General features: G+C 37.1%; 1 pseudogene across 1 annotated transcript; it reads right to left on the bottom strand.

The window, feature by feature from the left end:
• Positions 1-10,295: 10,295 nt before the first annotated feature.
• LOC116536584 lies at positions 10,296-12,518 on the bottom strand (annotated as a pseudogene). Its single transcript, XR_004262714.1, has one exon. The product of XR_004262714.1 is annotated as a heat shock cognate 71 kDa protein pseudogene (transcript).
• Between the last annotated feature and the right edge of the window lie 884 nt (positions 12,519-13,402).

Raw genomic sequence — 13,402 nt, 5'->3', positions numbered from 1 at the left:
TTAATGTCTAACTTAAATTTGCCACTTCTCTGACTATGAATGTAGGCAACAAAACTTAATTGTATTATCAATACCTAGTAAAACAGGTATTTTATACCATTTTAAAATTAGCACTTCATTTTGCATCATGTACGAAATACATAAATAAATAAAATTGTAGGTATTTTCAAATTTTTTTTAATTTTAAAAATTATATTTAAGTACAATTTATTTCCTGTGTAATTCTATGCATTTTATTTTATGCATTTAAAAACATTCTGAGGAAAGTTCATAAGCTTTACCAGATTTCCAAAAGGGTTCAAGGCACAAAAGAATGCTGTGAAACTGTGCCTATGTTTACATTTTTTTAATTAATCCTGAATTTCCATCCTAACATCTTCTTATTGTTCCTACATTTCTCCTCTACAACTACGTAGAATAAGTCTGATACTACTTCCATGTGATAATCTTTCAAATATTTGAAGACAGCTATCACATGTCAACAGGATTTTCTTCTCAAACTAATTATTTCACATTTCTTCATCTCTTCCTCAAAAGATATGCCAATGGTTCCTCTTATTAATTTGACCAGCTTTTATAACATGTTCCACTTGGCCCATTTTCTTCATGTATTCCTCATAAAGTATGATGGCTACATCTGAGTAAACATCTAGAAAGGGAAGTTTTAGAGACAGGACTTCACGTCTGTCTCAATAGTTTCAGTAATTCCTGTTCCACAAGTTATAATTACTTGAGTCCATGGACTGAGATATAACCAATGTGGTCATTTACTCTTCTGTCTTAGGAACAACCTGGGACTCAGAAGAGGTGAGTTCATGTAAGGCAGTATACTAAAGTGGTTAAATGGGGCGAGACAGGTCTAGGTTTCTGTCCTATTCTGCATACTAGCTGAGTGACTTGGGTAAAATCACTTGATTTCTGAAACTCAATTTTTTCTATTGTAAAATGGATGAAATAATAGTACCTACTTCATAAATTTGTGTTGATTAAATGAAGTGATGAATGTAAAGTGCTTAACACACTGTCTGGTATATGTCTATTAATGTCAATCAAAGTAAGACAAGCGTTACCCTCCTTTTTTATCACATATGGGCCCTGAGCACCCCTTCCTAATCTCCATAGTACCATGATTTCACTTCCTCTTTCTGGATCTAAAATTTGAATATGTTCCCATCAAATCTCACTATACTTATAGCATGGCTTGGCAAAGACTCATCTCCTCCTCAGAGATTCACTCTCCCTTGAATCTCTGAAGAAAATTTAAAGAAACAAGTCACCAAGACTGAAAATTATTCTAATTAAGTTTTCTGTAGAAATGTGTTCCCAGTGGTTATCTGCCTTAAGCAGTTCAAATTATATCCCAAATAATTAACTTCATCTTAACTTGTCAGTATTTGAAAGTTTCAAATCAATCACTGAACCTATTTATCATTGTACATCTCCTCTTCTCACCCATAGTGGGTTCCTAGAGAAGCTATCAGAAGTTGAATAAAGGAATAAGCAGGAAGAGAACGTCTTTTAAAATATGAAATGAGGCAGATAAGATAAGCTATGTACACATATTTTCAGCCTGTATAACTTCAAGGTAACAAGTTTCCTAAGTTCAAATTCCACTGTACAAAATAATAGACCCTTTCATTTGCTTAAAGCTTCCTTCAGACTTAATAAAATGTTTCTGTGTTATAGAGCCACAGAGTTTGCATAAAAATTCTGCATTCCTTGGGTTTATCTTGGATGTTTGACATACACAACTTTGGTTATTTCCACGTACAGGCTTTGTTTTTTCAAACAGAACAGTGACAATCAATTTATTCTCCCCCTGTGTTGCATTATCTTCCACAATGCCTAACACAGTGCTGATAATAACCCTTATTATCAAACAATCAAGAATTTAATGTCTCCTCTGGGCTAAGGCTTGGTTAGACGTTGAGTTGAGGGTGGGGTGGGAACCACATGGGTGGCAATAGTTAAGTATAAGAGAGTCCCTAACCTCCAAAATACTTGGAGTTTCACTACAGAAAGAAATAAGGCAAATATAAAAAATAAATATTATACATATTATAGGCAAATTTCTTCAAACATGAATTATTTTCTGTGGATTTTTCTCTTGAAGTCCTAAATCATATGTCAAATTTTAAGTAATTATCCTTCTATCTCTTCTTTTTTCTCTGTCTTCCTTCTAACCTCATCTCACCCAAATTACCAGATTGCTATAATATAGCTTAGAATACAAATCTGTGAGGTGTATAACTTCCAAATTGTCCTCATTCCCGTACTACCCCTGCTGAAACATGTATCCCCCTTCATGTGCAGAACTCAGTGAGATACTTGGAAAAAAAGCAAATTGCAGGATTTAATATTTTACTCTAGTGTATTTTTAAAACCATTTGTCTTTTAAAATAGCTTTATTCATTCAAAATATGGATGTGATACTTTTGGAGGAGACTTATTGGAGCCTTTGAAATCTCATCATTAAGGAATTTCCTTCTCTGGTAGAACTCTTCCAATTTTCTTTCCTCAGCTGTGTCTTACTTGAGACTTATTAGCTGGGGCTAATCTTTAGTCTTGCATATAGGATTGCATCATTAAGCGCAATGTATGAGTATGCAAACCTAGGCATTTATCCATAAAACTTTGGATTTATTAGATGCTAAATAAATGGTTGTTAAACGTAGAATAAAGGACATGAGATGTTATACATGAACACAATAAGCTTTTAGATAACACAACTACCAAAATACATAAATGAACACATAAATGAATAAAGGGGAGCCTTGAAAGTTATATGTTACCCAGTGAGATTTAAGAGGCATTTGGAATGTCTCTTATAATCACTCAAGAGGCCTTGAAGAAGATAGGCCTCTCAGGAGCAGCACACTCAAAAACTGAAGAGTTCTGAGAACATTTCAGATGTGTTCCAGCTTGGGAAGGAGACTCAGGGGTGAAAGTAACATATTTGGATTTAGGGGAAAAAAATAAAATTTTTTTGCCAAGCATGATTTTCCCCTCAGTGTTCAAAACAAAAAAAAAAGAAAAGAAAAGAAAATGTAATCCATATGGTTTAGATTTATTTATGTTCAATTACGAAGAACTTTAAGACATTTTCTAACCTCTCAAGTTTTTAAGCCCCCTTTTTCCCTGAAGAACAGGAAGTCTTAATTTTCCTAGCTTAAGGGAACTTGAAAACTAAATGATTTATGTTGGATTTAAACATGTGAGTTCATGAGTTTAAAGTCAGACAGAGTTGGTATAATCTAATGTTCTCACTCTTGCCAGTGATGTATTTCTCCACTCTATGTGGTATCTTTCAGAGGCTACTCTGATTTTATTTTTATCTTTAAATGAAGGAGAACATATTTTGAAATTGGAAAATACAGGGGGTTCAGAATTTATAGCTGGGTTACTTTTGGCTCCAGCCCAATTGTAGATCTGAACAAATCACCTCCATATGCTAGCATAGCCCTGTTTTTTTTTTTTTTTTTTTCACTTTTTACATCTGCAGGGAGAAAAAAATATCAGAATATGTTAGTAAACAAGCATACCGTTTGATTTTCAAGCCTTATATAATCATTTTGATCCAAAAAAATAACTTTTCACACAAGGCTAGCTTATTTTACTGGCTTTCCCCTGGCATCTACAATTTAAAAAAATTTTTTATGACTAAGTTGATGATTTCTGTTATAGATCATATGAAGGATACTACTTTAAGAGATAATCAAGCAAGGTTAATCAAAGTAGAGGGTTAGACTAGTGATAGGAACACAAAGGCATGGTTTAGTTTGTTTTGTTTTTGCTGCAACAGTTACCCTAGATTTTGAGCTTTAGCTATGCCATTCCATCCTGCCCCTCATCCTAACCTCTAAAGAGATATTCAGCATTCTAATTTACTCATGTATTTCCCCAATTTCCTATTCTGTTATTACTCTTTCTAGTGTGAAATTTGCAGTCAGCAACAGGTTAACCAACCATGAGTACTTGTGACCACTGGATATATGGTGGCCTATTCTTTGTGTACAAAACACACCTCTGACAAGGTGACACTTTCATATTCTCCACTGATTTATCAGTCACTCTTAGGTTCAAAACAACAAAAAATGTGATTTTAATCTCAAGTTTCAAGTCCCTGTGTGGTTGGACTCCAAACAGAACAATTTTTTCCCTTTTCCACTAGAGCAGCTGGTTCCAACTGTTCTAGCTGGTATCATTCCACCTGTCTAGAAAGAAACAGTAGGGATGCTTAGATGTAGGTCTCTTGGTACCCAGATATTCTTTATCATAAATAGGACTAGTGCCAAAGTTCACTGTAAATGCCATCTGCTAAATTGGCTGAAGGAAATGTTTCTTGGAATAGTTAGAACAGTCATTTTGCTGCTTTTTCAGTGAGCCTGGGGTAGGGTAGCAGAATTGTGTTATGGAGTCTGGCTGTGATCAGATAGAGACCATAGTATTTTTAAAAAGTTAACTAGATTGGTGGCTTTGCACAGGACCATGGTGAGTTGTAATAATATCCAATGTGAATATAAGTACATAAAACATTGTTAAAACATGATTTAATTCATCTAATCCTAGGAACAACACTTTAAGGTAGATCCTGTTATAATCTCCAATTTAACAATGAGAAAATAGAAGCTGAGAGAAGTTTAGTCACCTGCTCAAGGTTATATTGCTAGTAAGGTCTATATGAGAGTTAAGCCCAGGTCTCCAACTCCAAGTCCAGTGTTCTTTGTTTTAGTCTACAAGGTGCCTGCAATGACCATTTTTTCTGAGTATTTTGAGGGATGATACAATGAAAACAAGATGATTTTCTTTTCTTCAGTTTCCTCATTTCAGGACATGGTTCTCTTTTGCTCAGTGTATGATTTTTTTTCTTTAATGAAATAGTCCACAATTTTAGACGATTCACACTTTTGGAACAAATGCTTGCCAAGACTCATATATCTGTTTATGTCATCACTTAACTATAGATAAAATTTAGCTTAAAAATATCAGGTTGTGTAAGAGGAAGATAAATGAGCGGCAGCAACCACAAGTCCTAAATATAACTATTTAATATGCCATTGTAGAAGTCCTTATCATGTATCCCAAGGAAAAATCATTATAGAAAAAGAAATGCATCAGAGGGTATTTGGAACCTCATATCCCTTTGTCCCAGCTGCCTGATCTGCAGAATACCACCCTCCTACCTTGGCCCCAGTAGAGGCCTTGACGGGAGGAGAAAGGGGTAAAGAATCTTCAGATTGGGTTCTCAAGGATGATCTAATTCAACTCAGTCCTTTAAACTAGATGAGGGAGTGTGATATAATGGTTAAAACGTAGACTCTGTCAATTATACCTTATAAAGCTGGGGGAAATTTTCTAAACACAGGATCTAGAATCAGATAGACTTGAGTTTAAGTCCAGTACTCTAGCACTTCCCACTTGTGCAGCCTTGATCAAGTTGCTTAACCTCTGAGCTATGACTGTCTTATCTAAGGATAATAATGGTAGCTATCTCATAGGGTGTTTGTAAGCATTAAATAATGTTAAGTATTTGTAAATATTACATACATTCATGTGTGTATTTATATATGTAATGAGAAAAAGTGGTCCTTGTTAAGCTTAAATACAGATTGAGGCAAACAATCCCCCAGGTATTTCCTTGTATAAGATTAGTATAGGAGAAGACCTTGAGGATATAATATGTTTAGAAAAATATTACGATATATAGTGCAAAAAAGGAGCTTTCTGGGCTTCTGCATTTTGAGGGTATTATTCCAATAAGTTAATTATTTGTAGAACCTTGAATTAAGAAAGGAACTTGCCAGGATATTTAAATTTATTCCTTCTCAAGAAAGAACCACATCTAAACAAGGTCAGATGCCTGAGGATAGTTGAACAAATAGTTACTTGGCTGCAACTCCAAGGTCAGTCTAGCTCAAATGAGCCCTTTAAATGAGAAAATATAATGATTTATTTATTTAAACAGCATTTCTAATTATCTGCTTCTTGTGTGGTACTAAAGCAACAAGGTGGGGAGTAGGGCTAGCCATAGTTTTTATCTTCATGAAACTCTCCTACAGGTGGAACAAACAGGTATATAAACAGATATTTATAATGCAGCGTGGAAGGTATTATAATTCTGATACATATAAAAAAGAAATAATAATGGATAACATTTTAGGGAAGGATTCAATGAAAAGGTAAGGTTTGAGTTAAGTAACACAGGATATAGAAAAGTTCACCAACTATGGGCCAAAAGAGGGTAGGAAGACAATCCAGGTAGAAGGAATAGCATGTACAATGAAAGGCTCTATGACATGAGAAAAATATATATACGGAACACTTTTGGATCTACAAGTATTTTAGGGTGGTTGGAGCTTAGAGGTTGAAACTCAAGAGCTAAGCAGGAGGCAAATTATGAAGAGTTTTTTTAAGGCCTGGTAAATGGGTGAAACATTATCCTAAGGACATCGTAGTCATTGAAGAGTTTTAAACAGGTATGTGGCACAGTCAGATTTGTGTTTTAGATAGATGAACCTGGTTGCAGTATGGAGAATGGACTATACCAAGTAAAAGACTGAACCAAGGGAACCAGTTAGGAGAATGTTGCAATAATATAGGCTTGAGATGGTGGTGTTCTGGACTAAGGTACTGTCAGTGGACATGTACAAAAACATAAAGCATAGCCCAGGTGCAAAGGCTTTTATCTTATTCAAAAGACAGAAAGGCACTAGGGAAGTAGTTCTCAGAATGTACAGCAGCAAAATTTCATAGCCTTCACTGTAGATGTGAATGCAAATCACATCCTTAGCCTTCCTTCAATACACAGAAAAGATAGATGACTGGGGCCCCTGCCCTTTTGGTTTATTAAATATAGTTGATAGTGTATTTCTTCCCTAAAGTACACACAGTTCAGATTATAGAACTGGACAAAAAAGCAAGACAGTATTAAAGTGTCATTGATTCTATTGTCAAGCCATTGTATTTGGCTTTTTACCTTTTAATATGGCTTATACAGCAGAGTTAAAGGAATGGAGACTTTCACATTCTTCCCTTGGGAAGTGCCCTTCATTCATCTACTATTAACATCAAGAGTTAAGGATGCAAGATGAATCAAACCACAAGTATTTCCTGAATGCCTCTTGCGTGCCCAGCCCTGCATAAGTACTGGGAGAAGTCAAGGGGTTGATGAAAGTGTGAGTGGGGAATACAGAAACATGAGATGGACTCCTTGGCCTCAAGAAGCTCACACTTGAGTTGGGAAAGCACACATAACTATCATCCAGTATCCCTCCCCATAGAGGAAGCGAGAAACTGTGATATAAACTGGAAGTATCCTAGAAGCCTAGAGAAGAATGAGCTCAGTGTGAGCTGATTAATTTAAAATAGATTTCTGGGAGGAGATAAAGCATATGTAAATTTTAAGGGTGGGTGAGATTTGGATTGGCAAAAAAGAAAGAAAGATTCTACTAGGAAAGGGAAGTGATGGGGACAGGCACATGTGGAGGTGGTGGGGACACTGACAGAATAACAAGTAGAGTTTATTTTGTTCAGTAACACCTTCACTTAGGGCAGGTTAAGAACTCTCTGGGATCTATATTTTAGCTTCAAGTTTCATATTATTTTTAAAAGTATAGATATATACAAACATAGATATATTTATATATAAACATAATTCATAACAGAATCTGAATTGTATTCACTGTTGTCAGTAATTATTTCTGGATGTGAACTTAAAATTCTGAATGATTTTGAGTTTTTTCTTTATCTGTATTTTATACCAAAAAAACTTGTATTATTTGTATGATAAGAAAAAAGAAAAGAAAATATTACCAAGAATTTTTTTTAATTGCTCTTTAGGTTGTGGGGTACATATACAGATCATGCAGGATTGTTGCATAGGTACACACATGACAATGTGGTTTGCTGCCTCCATCCCACCGTCACCTACATCTGGCATTTCTTCCCATGTTATCCTTCACCAACCTCCCCACCCCCCCGCTGTCCCACCCTTGCCCCCCCCGCAACAGACCTTTCAGTGTGTGATGCTCCCCTCCCTGTGTCCATGTGTTCTCATTATTCAACACCCACCTATGAGTGAGAACATGCAGTGTTTGATTTTCTGTTCTTGTGACAGTTTGCTGAGAATTATGGTTTCCAGATTCATCCATGTCCCTACAAATGACAGGAACTCATCATTTTATATGGCTGCATAGTATTCCATGGTGTATATGTGCCACATTTTCCTTGTCTAGTCTATTGTCGATGGGCATTTGGGTTGATTCCAGGTCTTTGCTATTGTAAACAGTGCTGCTATGAACATACATGTACATGTGTCTTTATAATAGAATGATTTATAATCCTTTGTGTATATACTCGATAATGGGATTGATGGGTCAATATTACCAAGAATTTTTAAATAGGGTCAAGACAAGCTTGAGATGAGGGAAGAGGTGGAAAGAATGCCCCATAAAATTTTTTCAAAGTAGACACTGCGGTGCCCCTCTACAGGCATTGGGGTCGGTACAATATAAGGGAAGACTTAAGTAGAATAAGTCACAAAGGCAAAAAGTAAAAAGAGAGAGAGAAGAAAGAGAGAGAAATGAAGGAAGGAAAAGGAAGGAAGGAAGGAAGGAAGCAAGGAAGGAAGGGAGGGAGGGAGGAAGGAAGGGAGGGAGGAGGGAAGGATTAGCATTAAATGAGCACCTCTATATCTTTTCTCATTTAGTTTCCCCATCAACCATTTGGGGTGTATAGTATTATTCCAGTCTAGAGATGAACCTGAGGTACAGACATGTCAAGAAACTTCTTATCCTATAAACTAGCTGGCTGAGCTCTCTTATCCCATTCTTGTCACCTGGGCAAATGCTTTCTTCTTTGTCAAGTCTTGGTTAAAACCTTATACACTGTGACTCCTCCTCTCACTCCCTTAGTCATTGTTAGGAATTACTTTTATTCTAAGCTTCACTACATTCTCTGAATATATACCCTCATAAAAGCAAGCCTTATTTTATCATGCTTATCTGTTTCCTAACCTATATCTTTAACTGTATTGGCAGTTCCTTGAAAACAGGGAAAATGTTTTTATAACTAGCATTATATACCACCCATATCTATTATTTCATGTAGTTTTCATAGTAACTTTGTGGAGTTAGTAGGGTGATTTTGTTGCCTTTTAAAAAGTCTTTTTATTTTTTAATTGACAATAATTGTATATGTTTATAGAATATCATGTGATGTTTCAATACTTGTATACATTGTGGGATGAGCAAATCAGGCTAAATCAGGCTTTTGGGGTGAAATATTCCTTGGCTCCATCACTTACTACCTATGCAATTTTCAGGTAGCCACAACTTCCCCACACACCACCCCACCACACTTTCCACAGGGCTGCAAAAAGGAAGGAGCTTACCCAAACCCATCCAATCACTCATCCATATATGTTTAGTGATTATCTACTCTCGAGCAGGCATTGTGCTAAAAGTTAGGTGTAAAATGGTTGTCCCTACTTTCAGGGAACTGCCAATCTAGTTAAAGATACATTAGGAAACAGATAAACATGATAAAACAAGGCGTGCTTTTATGAGGGTATATATGCAGAGAATGCACTGAAGCTTAGAAAAAGTTATTCCTAACAATGACTAGGGGAGTCAAAGAAGGAGTCACAGTGTATCAGGTTTTAACCAAGACTTAACAAAGAAGAAAGCATTTGCCCAGGTACCAAGACTTCCTGGTATGAGAAACCTCAGTCAGCTAGTTTATAGGATAAGAAAACTTGAGTCAAAGATGAAATTCTAGTATTTAAGAGATGCACACAGAAAAAAGAAACCCTGAAGTAGACTGAGAAAATGATAGGACACAAAGAAAGAGCAGTATCATAACAACTAAAAAAGAGGGCATTGTCAAGAGTGTTCAATGCTGTCAAGAGTGTTCAATGCTATCAAGAGTCAAAGAAGATGAGGCTTAGTGAGGTCATGGTGTTGGGCATCATATTTAGTAGGGTTAGAATGCAAACAGGAATTGAGGAAGTGGAGATTGCAAGTGAAGAATACTATTATTCTAGGAATTTTGCTATTAAAAATAGTAGCAAAAGGTAGGAAGTAGTGAGGAGAGTCGTAGGATTCAGATAAGTGTTTGTTGTTTTGTTTTTTGTAGGTCACAGAGATTTTAGCATGATATATCCTAAAGAGAAAGATATAATGGAGAGGGTAGTTGAGATACTGTATGGGAGAAATAAAATATAATTGATGGAGTGAGGTTCAAAGGAGGCAGGCAAAGGATATAAATAAATATTCAGGAAGAAAAATTCTTTTTTTTGGTGCCAGTTTTAAATAGTTTTATGTAAGACACTGCATTTTCCACCTACAATACAGTATTTATAAAGTGCAATGTTATTTCCATCCCCTGTGCATATGTTCCATATTCAAGTATTGAGAATGCCTAGTAACTTACTATGGCAGCTGAACTTTTTAAAACTGCCACAGAATTTGCTACAAATTTAGATTCTTCAGTGTTTTACATGTGTGCAACAATGCTACATCTATACTTGGGTTGGCTTAATCAACTTCTTCAGTGGTGGGCCCTGAGGAAGCACCACCAGAGAGAGGAGCTCCAGCACCAGGAAATCCCCCAGGCATTCCTCCTGGCATGCCTCCTGCACTCTGGTACAGCTCGGTGATGATGGGGTTGCAGACTTTCTCCAGATCTTTCTGCTGATGTTCAAATTCTTCCTTCTCAGCAGTCTGATTCTTATCCAGCCAGTTGATAATTTCATTATACTTGTTCAGAATCTTCTGTTTGTCCTCATCGTTAATCTTGTGTTGAAGTCTCTCATCTTTGACAGTTGCTTTCATGTTGAATGCACAGGACTCAAGTGAACTCTTAGATGATGCTTTGTCCCTCTCCTTCTCATTTTCAGTTTTGTACTTCTCAGCTTCCTGGACCATACGTTCAATGTCTTCCTTGCTCAAACGGCCCTTGTCATTAGTGATAGTAATCTTCTCTTTTCCTGTACTCTTGTTCACAGCAGAGACAATGAGGATGCCATTGGCATCAATGTCAAAAGTGACTTCAATCTGAGGAACATCTCGGGGTGCAGGAGGTATGCCTGTGAATTCAAACTTGCCAAGCAGGTTGTTATCCTTAGTCATGGCACGCTCACCTTCATAAACCTGAATAAGCACACCAGGCTGGTTGTCAGAATAAGTAGTGAAGGTGTCTGTCTGCTTGGTAGGAACGGTAGTATTTATGGTTGATGAGGGTGGTCATGACTCCACCAGCAGTTTCAATAGCAAAGGAAAGACGAGTGACATCCAAGAGCAGCAAATATTGAACATTTTCAGACTTGTCTCCAGACAGGATGGCGGCCTGGACAGCTGCACCATAAGCAACAGTTTCATCAGGGTTGATGCTCTTATTCAGTTCTTTTCCATTGAAGAAGTCTTGGGGAAGCTTCTGAATCTTGGGGATACGAGTAGAACCACCAACCAGGACAATATAATGAATCTGTGACTTGTCTAGTTTCACATCTCAAAGGCCTTCTTTTCGGGGTTCAGGGTACCATGGAACAGGTCGGCATTCACTTCTTCAAATTGGGCATGGGTAATAGAGCTATAGAAGTTGATTCCTTCATAGAGAGAATCAATCTCAATACTGGCCTGGGTGCTGGAAGAAAGAGTGTGCTTAGCATGCTCACAAGCAGTATGATGGCTTCTTACAAGCGCTCTTGTTCTCACTGATGTCCTTCTTATGCTTGCACTTGAACTCAGCAATAAAATGTTTGACTATTCGATTGTCAAAATCTTTTCCACCCAACTGGGTGTCTCTGGCTGTAGGTTTGACCTCAAAGATTCCATTCTCAATAGTGAGGATTGACACATCAAAAGTGCCACCTCCCAGGTCAAAGATTAGCACATTTCTTTCTGCTCAAACCTTTTGTCTAAGCCGGAAGCAATGGCAGCAGCAGTTGGCTCATTAATAATTCTGAGTACACTGAGACCAGCAATTGCTCCAGCATCTTTGGTAGCCTGATGCTGAAAGTAATTAATGTAAGCTGACATTGTGACCACAGCATTGGTAACAATCTTTCCAAGGTAGGCTTCTGCAATTTCCTTCATCTTTGTCAGAACCACAGAGGATACGTCCTCTAGATAGAAGCTTTTGGTCTCTCCCTTGTATTCTACTTGGACTTTGGGCCTGCCAGTATCATTCATCACCATGAAAGGCCAATGCTTCATATCAGACTGGACAACAGCGTTATCAAATCTGTGTCCAATCAGACATTTGGCATCAAACACTGTGTTAGTAGGGTTCATTGCAACTTGATTCTTTACGGCATCACCGATCAGTCGTTCAGTGTCCGTAAAGGTGACATAACTTAGAGTGGCTCGGTTTCCCTGATCATTGGTAATTATTTTTACTTCTCCGTGCTGAAAAACACCCACACAAGAGTAGGTGGTAACAAGATCAATACCAATGGCAGGTCCCTTCAACATAGTTGCTGGCATGTAGGCCTGGCTCTGACAATGAAGAAAGCCACAGGAATCCTGGGAGCTGTAGGAGATCCTCTTTTTACCAGGGCAAGAAATGTCCCATTACCTGAAGTTGGACAGAAGAAGATAAAGTTGAGTACAAAGTAGTTTGTGCAGCACCCACCATGTGCAGGATCTTTTCTATATACTGCTCTCACTCTCCTTGAGATACTCTTTTCCCTCTCTCACTAGGCGAAATATTTCTGTTCATTCATACTTTGGCTCAAATGTCACTTCTGCAAGGAAGCCTTCCATGACTCCCCAGAGACAAGGCTAGCCACCCCCCTCTTGTATGCTTCTGTAGCACTGTTTTTACCCTCATATACTTTTGACAGTTTGTAATCATGCATTTATTAATGTGATCACTCCTACCAGATGTAATCTCCATGAGGATAGGGGTCAAGTCTTCTTATTGTTTTGCTCATTTTTATATCTCTAGTATGTAGTACACTGTGCCTAGCATATTATACGTATAGGTTGAGTATCCCTTATCTGAAATACTTGGGACCAGATAGTTTCAAATTTTTAATATTTTAAAATTTGGGGATATTTGCATTATACTTATTAGATCATCCTTAATCCAAAAATATGAAATATAAAATGCTCCAATGAACATTTCCTGTGAGTGTAACATTAGTACTCAAAGTTTCAGATTCTGGAGCATTTTGGATTTTGGATTTTTGAATTAAGAGTACTTAACCTTTCTTTAATAAGCACAAGCTGAATCATCTTAATATATGCAAAGAATGTCACTAGATGCTGACAAAATAGGACATCTCAAGGGAATGTCAGTCTAGCAGAGAGAGAAGCTACATATTGGAATGATTATAAAGAAGAGATAGTACTTGGTTCAGACACCACTTTCATAAAGTGGAATGTACACCTTTTTTGTC

Source organism: Sapajus apella, unplaced genomic scaffold (genome assembly GCF_009761245.1).
Source record: "Sapajus apella isolate SASKATOON/1434 unplaced genomic scaffold, GSC_monkey_1.0 scaffold102, whole genome shotgun sequence".
Classification (NCBI taxonomy): Eukaryota; Metazoa; Chordata; class Mammalia; order Primates; family Cebidae; genus Sapajus; species Sapajus apella.
This window is presented reverse-complemented; position numbering and strand designations above follow the sequence as displayed.